This window comes from Gasterosteus aculeatus, chromosome 4 (assembly GCF_964276395.1).
Source record: "Gasterosteus aculeatus chromosome 4, fGasAcu3.hap1.1, whole genome shotgun sequence".
NCBI lineage: Eukaryota > Metazoa > Chordata > Actinopteri > Perciformes > Gasterosteidae > Gasterosteus > Gasterosteus aculeatus.
This window is the reverse complement of record NC_135691.1, coordinates 33,676,854-33,695,291: the sequence shown is the minus strand read 5'-3', so window position 1 is coordinate 33,695,291 and position 18,438 is coordinate 33,676,854.

The window sequence follows — 18,438 nt, the reverse complement described above, 5'->3', positions numbered from 1 at the left end:
CCCCCCCCCCCCCCAAAATGGTCTTTGTCCCCCTGTGACCCCCGCGCGGCGTGCACGAGATGACAGACGAGGGATAATCGGTGGCTGGAGCTTCGCAGAATTAACCTATGACATTACAATCCCGTATTCAGAGGCTCAGTTTGTTGCATCGATTTGCACTAATTGATCCGACGTCAAAGGGCCACGTGACAACAGCTTTGATTGCTCGCGATGTGGTTTTAACAGGCGTCATGCGAACATAGTAATACACGTTGTGCTCAATGCACATACAACAGAGAGCTGCTGCAGGGAACCACGGAGTTTATGTCACACAAAGCAAGAGAACAGCTCTTATCCAAGCTGTTTTCTCCAGGTGCTTGTATTATCTACCTTTAGCTCAATGCCAACGGGGGAGGGGGGTGGAGGAGGGGGGGCACCAAACTGTAGCCAAGGGAAACTGGAAACTGTGGTGGAAAAAAAAGAAGGGAAAATAACAAGAGAATGAAAGAGTGACACATTGATCATCTGTGTTTCCACACACACGAGCTCAAATCTGTGCAATGCGTGCAGAGTTATTCGTCGATGATGCACTGCAACGATTCAACCTCGTAAATGGAAGTCCTGCATTCCCATCCATGTGGAGTGAGATGTGTTAAACATTTAAAGGGGATGTCAGAACTCGGATCAGTCTTTACAGGTGAAACGTCTCGCGCAGGGACACATCTCGTACCGTACCTTTTGTTCTTCCGAGGCGGACGTAAAAAAATACTAACGATTTGTCCGACCCTCTTGCCTTCTTCTCATGAGGTTGACATTTGTGACGCAGCGTGAAATATCCTGACACCCGTTGGATGGATTGCTGTGTAGTGACATAACGGCGCCCCCGGAGGAAAAGTCCGGCCGTGACCTTTGCGATCAGGACTCTGAACGAATGTCGGCTTATCAGCGTGAAAATCTCATGCAGCCCAGAGATGGAGCGCCAGATGGTTTGGCGTGGAGCTTCAAGCTCCCCAAAGGTTGTTGGACGACCAACGGGCCCACTTGCGACGTCGTGCATCACATTTGAGACATTTTGTTCCTGTGGCTTTTTTGTCTCCGATTAGATTCTCGACAAACAGATTCCAAACCTCCCAATAGAACATGTCGAGTGTTTGCAGCGCCGCCACCACGGAGCCAACGGCGGGCGGTAGGGCTGCTTGGCAGAGCCGCCGCTGGGTTTGGGACTTTGACCGAACAGAGGGGCCGAAGCGATCGAACTCCGCAGACGCAGACGCGGCCCAACGTCAACCGCAGCCGTTTTCTCGCTTTGCTGCTCAGGACGCAGAGAGACGATTTAAACAATCGCGCGGTCTCGGGGGCCGACTTGAATAGTTTTTCATTTCCCTCGGCGGTTTATTCCCAGCCTCGAATCCCCTCCGACACGAGGCAGACAGGGGGCGGTTTCCTAGACGACACTATATATTTATTGTCAGTAAACTGTCTGGGAGATTGGCTTTTTGTCTGAGTTAATGTCCTGCGTTTATGTCCAGAGTGGCCGAGAGGAAGAGAAATAAACAGCGTTTGTGCTGCTGGTGGAGGAAACCAAGTCCACTTTAAAAAAGCATTTAGTGAAGTTGTGTATTTGTGTTGTTGAAAGTTACTAATTCGAAGGCCGAGAGGAAGGCGTGCTGATGATGAAGGGCTGATTGCGCGAATGCCAACTGGTGAGCGGCCCACTCGATCTGCTTCGGCCCGACGCTGTTCTTCAGCAACTGGGCCTCTTAGCGATGCTAAATATTAAATGTTTACGCGAATTTTTCCGTCTGGAATGATTTTAATTGCAATCAGTGGTCTCAAAACCAGCTTGATCAAGATGAATTATGGTAAAATGTTCTTTATTTTAGGATTTTTATAATAGTCCTCGTTTATTTAAGGGTGTGATCATCATGAGTGTTGTGTAATCAGCAATTTGAATGTCTTTGAGTTTAGGGAATTATTGGGATTACTTTGTTGGCAGCAGGATTTCATTTAATTTGTCCAACTGAGATATTCAAAATATCCAGTTTACTATCAAGTATCAGACGACAGCGAAGTGTACAACGCTCTCATTTTAGTTGCCATAACAACATGTTCACCGATTAGAATTTAAACAAAAGCACTCCATTATTTAAAGGAAACATGATGTTCTTCCTGAACCTGCTTTAACTTTGACCGTAGACAAAGTCCTAAACCGGCTTCAGATCACAAAACACTTTTGTTACTTCAAATTTGCTTAAGAATAGTTTTAGTTCGGGAAAAAAAACATCTGAAAAGAAGGATTTTCTTTTTTCCCACCTGACACTTTCACTTTGAATCCTTTCCCCTCCACAGGTGTTGATTTGTAATCATCGTTGTGTATTTGTACCGATGCTTTTCAACAGGTATAAATCAAAATGGTTCCCCGATATTCTCATTGGCAGCTCTCCGACTGGAAGTACGTTTTGGCAAATCACTTTCCGAACTTTGCCGAGGAACGCAGCCGACAACAATTCCCCCAGCGGGAAACCGCGGGAGAAAAGGTTACGTCTCTGTTCCTAAACTTAAGTTGACAAATGTCACCGTAAATGTCAGGGGAGCGGCCCGGCGCCGCGGGAACGCGGGAAGGTTTACGTGGCGTTAGGAGGAAACTCGGCTTTTAAAGATAACTCTTCGCGACGGGGCGGATTCCTCCGTCTCTTGGGTCCAATCACCCACAATGCACTTCTTCGTGGGCCACCTCGACGCGACGCCGGGCCGAGCGTGAGGTCAAAGGGTGCAGATGCAAATGTTCGAATCGTAGAAATTCTGCACCGGCTACACGTGGCTACTTGTTGCAGAACTTCGAGGAGAAACGTTGTGCTTCTTCGGGGGAGAGCGGGCGGCGGCGGCGGCGGCCGTGCTTGAAGGACGCGGCCTGTTGCCTTACGGCCTGCCGGGAGCGCGTTAACATGCAGGAACACGGGTGTCTTCAACAAACAAACGAAAGGCCCGGCGCAACACCCAAAATTGCAGCCGCGACTGATTTATTTCGCCGCCAACGAGGGCATAATCAGAAAGGCGGACGCCTCGGCACGGCTCGGCGAGGAGAGGCCGCGTGCGCGGCGGGCGCGCTGATTGCGGCGCGGGAAAAAAGCACAATGGCACTTAGCGGCGTCGGTTCAGCGGGGTGTCGTTTGGCTTCGCTTTGATTTGCGCAAGGACGCGACGCGGCGGAGAGAAAGCCGGGTGCGTTTGTTTGCCGAGCGGTTTAACGGCGCGCGGCTCGAGCTGCGGGGACACAAACAAAACGACTGTTAACGCCCTTAATTATTCCCGCTCGAAGCATCTACAGCCGACGCTGGTTGGCAGCGAGCGCCGTTCGGCAGATTTAAAGGCTCCAGCGACGTGGTGATGGATTTATTTTTCCTTTTTATGTTCTCACAAACGAGAAAGGGGGACAGGGGGGTTTCTTCCCCCCCCCGAGCTGTTTAAATATTGAGACGCTGGAGGCGTGCAGCGCTGAGCATCGAGCATGGGTGGACTTATGAAAATGAAACGGCTTTCGCGCCGAGAATAAAAAACCAGCATGTTTTGAAGCGGTGGACTAAAAGGGCACTTGAGTGATGATCAATTAATGACGAAGCGGCAGATTAGTGCCGCGGATTCATCTCACACGTAGTTTAATACAAATGTGCTTGAGGAACGTGTCGGGGGATCTGCGGGGGTCCTACACGTATCGACACATGACGGAAAGTGAAGACGTGTGGACCTAAGCGTGGAGTCGACGTGCAACATCACCAACATCAGAGTGTCGCAAAAAAAAGTCACATTCAGTCAGACGTTTAACCTGCTAAAAAAGACATTTTTAGCTCCAGCGCTGAAGAAGCAGGTCGGATTTAATCACCGATCACCAAATAGCCCTTTGGTTTAATTAGGCCATTTAAAGGTTAACTGCCTTCCACCGCCGAGCTGCCTGCAACTCCGTCAGCTCCACCCGTGTCTCTGGAGAAAAGACCGGAGAACAATTTTTTGTAAAGATGATGCGTTGCCAAAAATACCGTCGCTCCATGTGCAGCACAGACAGGTGAGTCACAGCAGGTGTCTGTGCCTCTTTTGTTACAGCACATCAAACTCAGGGTTCAACTGGTGCACAGCAAGTGATGCGTCTACGCCGTTTGACTAAAGCTGCTTTTCTGGTCTATTCAGATGTGAACAGCAGCAATAACTGTGTCCAATGCACATATTACACAAGTTACGTTCTTGTTATGAAACGATGGACCTCCATTCAATTCTTCAGGTGTCCGTCTTGCCCTCGTCTTCAGCTCGGTTTCCACCTGGAGAACACACACACACACACACACACACACACACACACACACACACACTCCCCACACACGAGGGTCGGTTGGCGGTGTCCGATCACGCTGATGGCGCCTCACTGAGATGTCGGGAACAATTACCTCTGCCTCGCTGCCACTCAGGCCCCCCGGGGGGGGGGGGGCAGTCATTATCTTAACCAGAGGCCGCTCGCGACAGTTAATTCACATTAACAGCGGCGCCACCTGGTCGCCGGGCTGCAATCAGACTCATTAGCGCTCCTGCAAAGCTCCTTGAAGATGGGACTTTTTGTTTTATTTTTTTTGGGGGGCGTTTCCGTAATGCAGCCGCTGTAAACCTGCTCTGACGTAATCGTCTAATACAAAGGCGGGATTTGATTCAGTCGTGTTCACTCCAACAACACAGTAAATCCAACTTTCAGCTCTGAGAACACGAGGAGACGTATTTTGTATTCTTGTGGGTGTGACATCGGCCAATGAGTTCATTCCGTTGTTTTTAATTGATTAACACATTTTTTAAAAATTAGCTGCACAGGAGATTTGACACTGATTGAGTCCTTCCGTCTCTTCCTCCTCGTCCCCTTTTTGCTGCTCCTCTCGGCACGAAGACAAACCTCAGTCAACACAAGGGCGGGCCCTCCCGGGTGATTGACAGGTCGCCACCACAGAGCGGTCAGTGTTTTTGAACCCTTCGACGTTGTGCTTTCACATGGTAACTGCAGCAGCCTTTTCAGTCGCCTGAAGACGTCTTCGTCCAGTGTCCTTGTGTCTTCTTCATCGTCTGTACTCAGGGTGTTGAGCTCCATTCAGGAGAATTACAAGGACGAGCCGAATGCATCAAAAATGATTGCAGCCTTGCTCTTCTTTTCATGGTCCCCGGCTGATTTTCCCTCCTGCTGTACATTCAGGTAGCGACGGCAGCGTCGGACCTCGCTGTAATCATGGTGATCGAGTCTGCCTGATCAAAGGTCCACATCCAGTTTGCTCTGTTTCTCACTTCAACTTGATTCTCAGGAAGGAATAAACTGTTTGGTTTTGTTTTTTGTCACTGCGGCTACATGACACGAGGCCTTTAAGCCATTTTAGCTCATAAAAAGTGAACAAATGAAAACACTGGTGCTCATTTGCGATAAAATCCCACATGCTCTCGCTCGCGCTCTGCGTCTAATGTAACCTCTTACAAATGAAATAATCAACATGTTGCTTGCAACATGAGTCATTAATTGATATTGATATCGCCCGGCCCTTAAAGTTGTCCCTCTGCGCCAGAAGAAGCCTGCGTTTTAAATCCCCCGTTTCCTCGAGTGGGAAGCCAGAGATTAGTCCAACGCCGACGTCCACAGCACGGACGGTGGTGTTCTTTGATTGAGCTGTTGTCATGGTTACCTGGCCGTTCAATAGATACTGGGATGGACCAGAGACGCCCCCCCTCCTCGAAAGGCCAACCCACACACTCCATCACAGAGCAATAATTACACACTTATACAGTTAATCTCTGGTGGGCGGAGGACATCGAGAGACGTTAAAGGACAAAACAAACTGATGGCATGATAAGATGAACAGGGTGATAATAACCACACATCATGAGCCCCCCCCCCCCCCCCCCCACCGGGATCATTGTTGTTCAATTCAAATAACACCTGAGATGAGGCACGATTTTTCTCAATGGCGAAGTCGGTCCCATTGAAGACGTTTCAGAAGAAAGAACTGAAAAGTTGACAAAAGAGAGAGGGAGGGGGCTGAGGTGGGGAGGGGGCTGAGGTGGGGGGGGGGGGGTGACAATAAATTGTTCATTTGTCCGCCCAGAAATAGCTGAGAACAAATGTTATGAGAGCCGAGCAGACGAGACAGGAACACGTAATCCTCATAAAGCCTCGCCGGCTTTATGAGGATCCGGAGGTACATTTGAGAGGAGGAATCGACGGTGGACGTCTCCCTGCTGACAACAACAATGAAGCTCCTTCCTCTTCCTCTTCAGCAACTTCTTGTTGGCAGAAGATTATTAAAGGAGATGTATTCCATAAGTCCCGCGAGCGCTGTGGTTGATGGATTAAAGCTTCCTCACGCTTGAAGACTTCGATAAACCAACCAATTTTTAGAACAAGCGCCAGATATTGGTTGATTTCATTTGCATTTAAATTATAAATTCTTTTTTTGAAAGTAGGAAATACTATTTATTTATGCTTTTGTTTGCAATGCCAATAATATTGTTCAATGTAAATGATCTAAACATCTATTTTTGTTGTTGTCACCGAAGACGCTGCAACTAAATACTGAGACGGTTTATTTGTCTCCAGAGTCCACATCTCCGCTTGTTGACTCTTTGCTCGATAAAGGGCACAGCTGATTAAACCTTCGGCTCGGGCCGCCTGCAGGCCGCCGCCGCCGCCGATCCTATCGCCGCGTATCGGCGGGCCTCCAGAGATAGCGCGGCCGCTCATCAGCACGCCACCCGGGACAAAAGGCCAAAGCGGGAGAGGACGGGGTCGCCGGCCGACAGAGACGCCCCTCAGTCTGCGTTATCGCACTCGGGGTGATGGATCTGGGGGGGGGGGGGGAAATGGACGGGGGCAGGCGTTTGGGAAGCGCCAAATGTCGTTACCGTCTTGAAAGCGAACAAACCGCCAGGAGCACAGCAGAGGGAAACCCGAATGGCTGGATTCCAACGTGAACATCTTCCTACGAGCTTTGTTTCCCCTCTGAACGCTTTCTTAAGTGCTCCTCGCCTCCGAAACCCGGCGAAGCATTGCTAACCCAAATGACATCAGTTAAAACGTCACATTAAGCCTTTGTTCTCCCCGTCACGCGTTCAAAATGACCACGACTTTGCCTGCTGGTTATTGATCGGACACACGCCGGCGCTGGTGTCACAGTCACGCATTTACTCGTGCAGGTCGATATCTTTACAGGGTTTTGTCTACTTGTGCGAAAGCTGAATGCACAGTGCAAGTAAATATGCCTTAAGTGATAATACCGTAAGGTAAACAAATAAATACAATGTGTTATTATTCAACTGGGACGCACAATGAAATTAGGCTTTGGACCATTTGCAACACGAATTAAAAAGTAGTGCTTTTCTTTAGTGCGTTTTGTGAATTTGCATCAGAAGGAAATGTACGCGGCAGCAGCGAAACACAGATAAATGGGCGTTGGGGTTGAGCTGCCCGGTTGTTAAGTTGTCGGCCTCCCCTCGAGTCTAATGGGACCAGACAGCACTCAGCTCGAGGTGCTCGAAGCGCCATAAAACTTGCTTTAAAGTATTTCCCCCTCAGCCACGGCGGCAACAAAGTCAGCGTTTAAGGGAAAACTGCATCGCTGTTAAGAACACTCTGAAGATCACAACGAAACAATCCAGACCCATAAAAACCTCCTAACAACGTTCCACCTTCACTTAAGCCAGAAGTGCACCCCTAGTCAGGAAATTATAGTACGTGTAATAATGTTTAGTGTTAGAATTATAGTTTGTGTGATGTTAGATATTAGTTATTACATTAACATGTTAGATTAAGTGAATGCAATTTCAATCAAACACAATTCATAGTCATTTAAATCATATAAACACTGTACACATTAACATTCTGTCACAATGTGATGTTAAAACCTGGGGACGGATGCCAATTGCCGTCCTTTATGGATTTCTTCCAATTTTATTCCCAAAGAGGATTTTTTGGGAGTTTTTTCTCCTGTCAGGTAATAAATGAACAACTTAATGCGAGGCAGCCGACTGAGGCAAATGTCTTGAGAATTGAACCACATGAACTGTCTTAGATCTTATGATGAAGTGTGATGAACGGTGATCATTAATGATGGGTTGTTGTAATGAAAGTGTACTAGTTATAAGATGAAGACTTAAACGCTGTATGCTTTGTTAAATTCACTCATTGGGGCATAAAGCCACTGTATCTACATTGAGTGCATTGGAATGTGAGGGACAGATGGACAGAGAGGTTTCAGGTTACAGCTGCAGCTTCACACCTCGACGTGGAAGGGACGATGGAGGAGGTGACCCTTTGGAGAAGAGGCCAATGACATTCAAATGCACAAAAGAAGACACACCTCAAGAGGTTTCAAAGGACCATGGCGGGGGAAAGACTGTTCGATTTTCTCCTGCAGCCGCGTTGATAAGTCACTTCAGACTTGCTCAGAGAATTCTCTATTTCGCGAAATATTCCACTGTTCGCTTAGTATTTCACTTTGTAATTGCATTCCTTATAACGATGTTCAGTTATTAAATAACTTTTGATTTTTGAATTTAAACGAATTGACTCATTCGTGTCCTCGTTTCCGGCCGGGACGAGAACAACAGGAGGGAGGCCTCCCTCGAGAGCTTCCGAAACCCTAACAGACCCCCCCCCCCCTGTTGTACATCTCTCCTAACCTTTAAATACAGGAGCGCCGCTCGCCTTCCCGCTTCTCCTGCTGCCTTAAAGGTTAATAAAGAAAACCAGCTGGGGGGGGCGACTCTGCACGGGAACGTCTCACAGGGAAAACCAGTCGCTGATTTGGAGATTTTCAAAGTCGTTTTTAAGTAATAATGCATCATCTGCAAACACAATGTCCTCCAGCGTTGGTGGTCTTCTAGTCAAGAGATGACCTTTGTGTTCCAGAAATAACTTGTTGGCGTAAACTTAACTCACTTGTTTCCTCAGATGGCGGGAATTTATTTTGAAAAGACTGTATTTATGTGACGAGCAGGAATCGGACTTTTGTAGAAAAACCAACCAACCTAAAAAACTGAGAAAAGATACTGGAACTCTTTCTAATACGTTTGCATTTCAGAGGCTCATTTGAAAACACATATATTTGTATTTCACATGGTGACCTCTGACCTAATGCTCGCCTGGCTCCCGTTACTGTAATTCAAAATGGTCGAACACTCCAGACTGCGGAAAGTTCTGAACTTTATGCTTCTGCCATAAGAACGCAGACCTTTGGTTCCGCAGCCATAATGAGAAATCAACACATAACTGCAGATATCCCTCTGATAATAATCAAAGACCTGCAAAGATGTTTGGCTGTCCTTGGTCCTTGTTTCCTGCTGATGTCGTGGTCAGACTTTGGATTTTTTAACACATTCACATCTTGTACTGCTGTTGGTGTTTGTCTGTGAAGCAGCTGATGGTGTGTTTAAACACATGTGGTTTCATCGATTTTAAACAGACAAAAAGTAAAGATGACGTGGAAGTTGGAGACAAGCCTCCAGAAGAGGTGATGCTTCAAGACTTTATTCATTATATTCCGCAAATGTATTTCTATGTTGTTTTGCTTCCTTTTCAAGCCATTACAGCATTTTTATTATCAATAACATTTTTAACAGCAGCATCGTGTGATTCAGTCTCATCTCTGAGAAAAGCTCTTGGCCCTTTGACTGCAGAACACACTAGAATAATGATGTGTATTTTCTTTAGTGAACAAGAGGAACAAACAACACCTCGACTACCCCCCTCCGCTCTCAGGAAGCGCCCCTGCTGGCGTTTTATGAAGGTACGTTCTTCTGACCAAACTGCTGCTTCATTTGTGTCTCTCAGCTGAATTAAACTGGGTTTCTCTTTTTTATTTTTGAAAACTGTATTAGATTATTATATTTATTAATTTTTACTTCTATTTTGTACATTGTATTTTTTAATTTATATTTCTTTATTAGATTACTGTATATTTTCACATTTATTTATTAGATTACTTTATATATTCATATTTACTTTTTCATATTCTTTACTATACATATTTATATTTATTTATTATATTATTATATTAAAAATCTAAATCTCACTTTGCGTTTGAGCGGTGGCCTCTTACATATTTAAAAACAGTCACCAACAACAATCATATAAAAATGAGATTAAAGGGATTTTAAATGTATTCAGTCATAACAAACATGATCACTGATTCCTATAATTATTAAGGAAAGCAATTAAATCAGAATTCCAGAAAAGCGTAAAAGCTGAAATGAGTTATTTTTCTATGGAAATGCATTCACATCTTGCACGGCAGAACGAGCATCGATTGGTGTCTGACGGGTTTGATGCGCCGCACACAGACAGAAACTCGTTAGCAGCCGACTGATCACCATCGTAGCTCTGCACTCTCTTCACGCCGCGTTTCGTGCTCCCTGATTCTCAAGTAATCCATCCAGCAAAGTCGTGTCAGCGTATTCTCTGTCATCAGACACTAATTTGAGGGAACTATTCGTTTTCTTATGGTTCCTCCTCGAATAGCAACGTCGCTCTTGGGTGTTTTGGGGCGTTTGAGATCTTTGTATAATCAACAAAATGTGAGAAAAATCTTTCAGTAAAGCTCAATATTTTGTACAGGTTTCCGGTGGTACGATAGGTTGATATTCGCCAGTCTCTTTTTGTGAAATAAAAAGATTGCAATGAAATTTAAAACATGTGTTCACGTCCCGCCTTGAAATTACTTACTTAATTTAACTTTAATTTGCCCTCCAATGTTGGGAAACGTTGCCGGATGGAATCCGCCCTCGTCGCCGTCCCCATTTCAAGTGCGTTGGAACATTTGAAACCCACACGCCTCTTGAGACCACAGAGGAGAACATATTATCACATGAGGGTCAGGGGGTCGAAGCTGTAGGTGAGTGGGAAATAACCCGCTGAGAGCTCTCAGAATGCTTCTATGCACCAAAAGCACGACCCCGGACGCTTCGGTTTCTTTGTGTTTTAACACCCTTTTCTCCCGTTGGGAACACTCACATCACGCTTGGACCGTGACGAAGCCGCCGATGAAGACGCAGAGTGAGCTGCCTCTCTGAAAGCCTTTTTTTTTTCCCCTGGCTAACTATTGAAATTGCTCAGTGGGTGGAGAAGTTCTCATCGTGCCCGTGTGCAGAGCACTCAGGCTTGGTGCGTTTTCCTTTGCTCCAGGAAATAAATCAGTTCCACCACGTTTTACTTTGCAGCTATTTAAAGGACCGAAACGCGTATTATTGGTCACAATCGCCATATTAGATTTCACAATATACACGGTGAGAGTTCAGCTTCTTAAAGTCTAGCAAACTTTGTTGAGGTTGTTTCCGGTGTAAGCATCTGCGGCTGGGGGCGGAGCTTATGTGGGCGTGACACCACGGGGAGATGTTGAAAACAACAATGGCGCCTCGTGAAGTGGAGGGAATGCTGCAGCAGCGTCGGTTGTAGAGTTTGCAACGAGAGCTTCTCGGACGTGACCCCAGCGCCACGTTTCGCATCACTGTATGTGAACTTTTGTGTCTTTAAACAAGTTAAAACTCAAATTCGAAGACGAGCGGTGGAAGTGCATCCTCTGTCTCTGTCACTTTAGTGGATGTGCGCTCACTTCCCCTCTTTGTCCTTCCCCAATCCATCCATCCACAGCCTGAGCCCCCCCCCCCCTCACAGCTCCCACTCCTCCTCCTGCCCTTCACATGCTGCCTGAATCACAAACGCACAGATGTTTTGGAAAGGAAGGAAGAAACTTTATTTTGGTTTTTTTTCAGGGTACAGATACAAGAAAAGCCTGAAACACAAATACAACACAAAGAATCCAGAGAGACGTCGGCAGATCCGATCCCCCTCTGCGTTTGTGCGTGTGTGTGTGTGTGCAGATGTGTGTGTGTGTGTGTGTGTGTGCAGATGTGTGTGCGCCAGACATCAGGAAATGGCGTCCGCGAGCCTGAACTTCAAAAGGTGGCTGCCGAGTGTCTCTTGACTCAAAGGACAGCGAGCTACGTTCCAGTCGCAGCTCCGACACACACACACACACACACAGAGGACGGGGGGAGACAGAAGGGACAGGAGAGACACGGAGCGCATTCCTCCCAAAAGTCGTCCCCTCTGTGCCGTGAGGATCATGTGCACCAAGCTCACAGTAAATGTCGAAAACGGAAGGTTTCCCGTTTCAGTCACCGCAGCGTTCGAGGACTCGGGAGGGGACAACACACGCTGGATCAAATCCAGCTGTGAAAAGCTTCTCCAACATCTGGGCCGAGTGGGGGGCCGAAGCCAAGTAGAGAAAGTGGCAAAAGCCTTTTCCCCAAACTACCTCAACCATCTTCTCTGTTTGACCCGGCTGAGTGGCCGCTGTCGGAGCACCGGAGGCCGATTCACCGCAGAGCGAAAGTGCGTCTGACCTCCAGTCGCCGCGTCAGACGCTTCGCTCAGCCATTAATACCCAACGGCGGCAGGAGCTTAATCCGCCTGACGCCGCTGCTGCCCGCTGTGATGTTATGAACGTTCTCAAATGTCATTTTATACCTCGTTGAACATGGAACATTCATCACACGTTGTTCAGTTTGGGGCAATTGTGTTAAGTGGACAGTTTTACTCAGCCCCCAGAGGGTGTATAATGCTAGGGGTCAAAGGTCAGTTACTTGTAGACACAAGTCAAGTGTGCAAATCACCACGAGAATGAGGACAATGACAGTGGACCAGCGAAATTACCACAAAGAACACAGACGGACACAAAATAACCCACAACATGTTGATAACAGCTACGGCCGAGATGGTAAAACACCATGAAAGATAAATGCAAACCCGACGTGAACAGGCCCAATATGACCGATGATGATGCAAAAACAACTGGAGCTGGATTTTAAAAAAAGAGACACCGTGAACATAAATAGAACGCACAAACACAACGTTCCTGCAAAGACGCAAAAGGCACTGAACACATGTGCAAAACCCCCACGAACGCACACAAAATGAGCACAAATAGACGGCAACAGTCTGAAAACAACTCACAGTGACAACAAAGACAAGAAGGCTGAACGCCGGGACACGTCCGTCCCCCAGCTGGACGTCCACGTCGCTCCACGAGCCAGAAGAAGAAATCCTTTCAATATCAACGGTGCCGATGTTCGCAGCTTGACGGGGGGGACGAAGCGTCTCTTTCGGGGGCGAGCGGGCCCGAGGAGCTGCACGCCGGCGCCGGCGAGGACATCAGCGGGGGATCCTGCAGGCTTCCTATTTCGTGTGTCGGCGGAGCCGGAGAAAAACCGGCGGCTGACCTTTCCGTCGTGATCAGTCGCTCGCTGGGTTTCAAAGCTTTGTCCGGGGTTTTTTTCTGCTTGTTTGCGACTAGCAGAAGACGACTGCTGCAGGCCGCGACCTTTGCGTGTACATTAATTTAACACAAGCACATACAAAATGCTTTTGATGACAATCACTGGATGAGATCTTTTAAAAGGCATCATTTGAGCCACGGTGAGCAAACCTTCCAGAGAGTTTGTTAAATCGACGGGGCCATGAAACCTAATGGAACACCAAAAGTTATTTTTCACTTGTATTTCCTTAAATTACAGGATAATGTGCTTATACTTTAGTTATTGGATCCATTGTTGTGCACAAATATCGATTCAAGGATAATTTATTGCAAGTCTGTTGGTCGCTGCTCAAGAAAAGAACATGAATTAGACAAAGTGCAAGTCTTTTTTTATTTGCATCCAGAGGAATATAAAAAGCAGCAACAAAATCACTAACACAAATTTTACATCAGGGAAACATTGCTCTAAGATTTATTGATACTCAGCATATTCATTGGAAATTATTTACCTAATTGCAGCAGAGGGTTTTAGAGCTTATTTGCTGTCCGTTTGGATCGTAAAAACCAAAACAATGAGCTTAAAGATGCTAAAACGCAGAGTGGACTTTTACCAACAGAAAATCCCTCTATTGTTAATATGAAACTATTGATTATCTATCTGGAGCCATAGAGTTTTCTACGCTTCATATAATAAATATACAACGGTTGCCACTCAAGCATCCGCTGAACTGCCACCACCCACGTGACACGTTGTTCCTACAGTCGGGCTCGATGAGAACTTAATCACATTAAGGGCGGAAAGTTGCCGCGTCTCATCAGTCGGCGCGGTCGACCGGAGGCCCGAGCCGAGTGTCGGGAGACCCACTTCCGGCATATTAGGCCGCAGCTTATTGAGGGAATTCGATTTCAGTTCACGCCGCCCACTCGCGGGCTCGCCGCTAATCGCCTCACTCCAGAATCAAATATCAAACGTTACGGCATCTCGGATCGCATCCTCTTACATCTGTGGTTATTTAAACCAAGCGACCGCCCTGCGTAGTTGTGGCGTTGTGTCCTTGGTGGGCCTTCTCATGGAGGGAGACGGCTCGATCGGGTCATCACGTTCCCCCCTACATTTGATCACCGTCGATGCTTCTGGCGCGGCCCGCCGGCAACACCCGACGTCTTCATTCTCGATTCTCCCCCATCGCTCCACGCGGGAGCGGATTTACTGCTACGAGCGTGCAAGCAGGCAGACATAGAACCGCCCGCGGGAAAACGATGAGCGGACGTTTATTACTCGGCAAGCTGTGAAATCAATACTTCACCCACGAAATGAACACTTGAAATCCACCGGGGGGGAGTGGGGAGGAGGGGGGGGTGGGCTTTAAGACCCCCCATTGAGAGATTCCACACCACATGACACCTGCTGTTGGTGCTTTAGCACTAATCTAAACTAAAGCCGGGTAGTGAGACACTACTTGGCAAAAAAATAACCAAATCAGCAAAGTTTTTTTTAAAAAGATGACGAAGCGTTGCATTGTGGGAACTGGATCAGCGTTAGTTTATCTTCTTCATGAAAGAGCAGTAATAAATTGTCCGATTTTCCTCATCAAAGTCGATTTAATTTAAATGAACCCTGATTATTCACCTGACCTTTTGGGCTTTTTTGGTCATTATTGCAGGATTTCTGTCACACAGTAGAAGCGTGTGAGCCGATCAAGCGTTTGCGTCAAGGAACTGAGACCAAACCCGCTTCTGCATTTCTGTCCACGCGGAGAACAAAAGAACAAATAATGTGTCGATCTTTGTCGTTCCAACCGTTTCCCGCCATCCCTCCGAGGACTTGACATATCAACAAAACCCTGATCCCCCCCCCCCCCCCCCCTCCGACGAGGCGGCTCCTGTTTCCTCGCGCTCCAACTGGCAGCGAAACAAGCCGAGCGGACGCTTCAGTCTCAAGGGGGAAAAAAAAGACCATTATCTTACATCCTCTCCGTTCTCATCGCCTCGACGGCGTCAAATCGATTCATTACTTATGCGCGAGTGTTGTCACGAGGTGATGTCGATTTCAAGGTTTTCTTTGTGCATGTTAGTAGTTTCTGTCCTTTTCTTTGACAAACACAAATAGTAGAATTTTTTTAATTAAGGGGTGAGAAATTGAAGAGATGCGTAAAAGCGGCCGTTAGATTACCGGGCCAACGCGTACCTGTCTGCGTGACGCTTATCGTCTGTACAGTGCGACGAGCAGCCTGGGACTCGAGGCGGGAGGTGGATCATCGCCGTCACACAACAGGCCTCCGTTGAGGTGGAGGTGTGACCTCTTCTGTCGTCGTTCTGACCGCCGCACTCGTCGAGTTCATCCAGTGCTTTTAAAAAGCCCATCAGCTCTTCGTCTGCCTTTTATAAAAAAAACAACATTCAAATTGGCTCTTTGACGGGGGGAGCAGCAGCTTTATTGCCCCCCCCTCTATGGATTGAGACACGGCCCACCTGAGCTCCTGTCTTCTTGACTATCGCCCCGTCCGGTGTGTCACATAGTAGATGAGGTAAGAACAGAGGAATGCGCCCGTCGGGGGGGGGGGGCTGACCGATGGAACCGGCTAATTAAGGGATCAGTCGTCCTTTCAGAATTGATCGACGACAGTTTTAATCTCGTCGCCCCGGGCCGGCTCACACGGAAATCAGCTCCTGGGACTCGACCGTCCAAGGAGTCAGCATTGAGTGTGTGTAAATAAATGTCGATCACCGGCATCGAGCGTATCTGATGATCAGACAAATGGGATTAGTACCCTTACGCAGATTATTTCTCAATTACTCATTTATTGTTACTTACCAAAGATACATTTTTAAGAAGATTAGAAATGTAAATTATGTACATAATGCTTAGGAATCTCCATTTCTGAAATGAGACAGAAGTATTTTTAAAAATAAGGGGGTCAACTTCCATGTTAAAGGAGTGTGATTGTACAGAAAGCAGCGCCGTGCTGAGTGCTGCCGCGTCACTCAAAATGTAATTGGAAACTGTTTTGGTCGTAATTTGTTTGTTGTTGCAGTGAAAAAACAGGCTACGAACAATAAATGAGTCACGAGCCTTCAAAGCTTCAGATGCGCAGCGGATTTAAACTGTCGACCAGGCGGACGCTTGTTGTTTGCTTCCGTTTCGCTCCCGGAGAAAAGGGGAAAGCGGAAGGAAACAACAGGTGAGGAGGACTCGCGTGAAAAGCAGAGCGGGCGCTGCGGCAGCCGTCGAGGCAAAGAGGAGCACGAGGCAATTACAGCGTGAAAGGGGGTGGAATCTATTTGCAGCGTGCGTCCTCGTTGTACCCGTGCAGACTTTGTCGTTATTAGTTCCCCCTGACAATAACAGCACAGCGAAGGGTCACACTCTGGTCTTCTCTCTGCAAAGATCTGTGAAAATATAAATGACCGGATTGAATTGTTGCTTTTTGTGATCGATTTCCAGACGTCGTTGGGGGGCAGCAGAGAAAGCCCACCCCCCCTGCGAGATCTTTTTCAATGCGGCTTCCAGGAACAGCAGGCGACTCGGACATGAATTAGGATTCGCCCTGCTGGATTTTAATGTGACCGGAGTGCTCCCACGTCCCATTAATGTGCCCCAACGAGAGCGTTTGACCTCGCCAGGGGCCCTCGGGGGCCTCCTCGGGCCTGAGTGACTTGACGTGAGTTCAGCCGCGTGTCGGGCGCTCCGTCGCCGCGTCGGGGGAAATGAGGCGTTTTCTGCAGCGTTTCACTTCCCAAGCAGCCACACGGTTGCCATGGCCACTAAAAACCGTACGGTGCGACAGGACAGGGATGCCGCAGGACGTCGCCTCTGGAGACGCGGTTCCGGGTTGGGCGAAAGAACCCTTGGTGGAGCCGGGCTCGGGGCGGGTTTAAGCTCAGATGAAAAGCAATGTGTCAGAACTCCAATCGGCTGGAGGATTTCATCAGCAGTAAGTGCTGTGCTGCAGGGAAAGACTGGAGACTAATTGCTTTTCCTCCCGCGGTCGCTATATGATGAGGATCAGAGGAACACGTCCTATGAGGCTTAAGTGGGGGAGGCAGAGGATGCTATTAGGGGGGGAATATATTGTATATTACACAACAAAAAGGCATTGCATCTGTAGTTAAGTAAATGTTTTAGGTTGTATAAATATTTTTATGGATTTATGTTTTTTATTAAAAAGTATCATGTTATACATTTCTGATTTTGTTTTTCAAGTATATTTATGGTGCTTTACGCGCCACGAGCGCAGGAAAAAGAAGATTTAACTTTTCCCTTTAACATTTCAGGCCAGATGTGACATTTGATTTCCTTGGAGGTTTGAGAATGAATGCTGGTTTTAAAAAAAACAAATGCTGGACAGTTATTGGGACCCAAGCTGACATTATAAAATGAGTTTAGTGTCAGACAGCAGCTCCACAATCCACATTTTATTTCCCAATGTCACCATGAAATATAAAGTTTGTTTAAGCCACATCAAATCTTCCTTCACATGGAAGGATGAGTGAGTGAGTCTTATTTGGTTCCATCTTGACTTCACATCCGTCCACTTGTAGAGTAAGATTCACATTGACTTTAAATGTTTGCAGGATGTCACACATCTCACAGAAAAAACTCATTTTATCACTTAGTCCCCCAGTAAGTCGGGGGTGTTTCAGTGCACACTGCCATTAAATCAACGCAGAGTCTCCTTCAGGCCGCAGGCTGTTCTGCTTCAGGGACCTTCTTATGTCATACAGTACACACATGTGCTGTACAAGCCAAAGCTCTTTTACAAGGTCTCGGCCCTCCAGAGCACACCTCTAACTCCACCTGCTGGTCCGTCTTTTTACATGCTCCCCCCCTCACACACACACACACACACACACACACACACACACACACACACACACACACACACACACACACACACACATATAATACACATGTCAACCCCCGGCGGTTGGAGAGCGACCTGTGTGCTGAAAACAGGGCTTTTAATTTGCACGCTGTGTAATGTAATTTATCTGCCAGATTACAGCCACCCACGCACCGGCCACTTTGTCAGAGCTCTGTTAAGTCTTTTGTGAACTGCCGTCACTTATCTCACCACTTCTTTCTAAGTATACTGATGCTGAGAATACTGCAACCGCCTGATTATATAATACATTT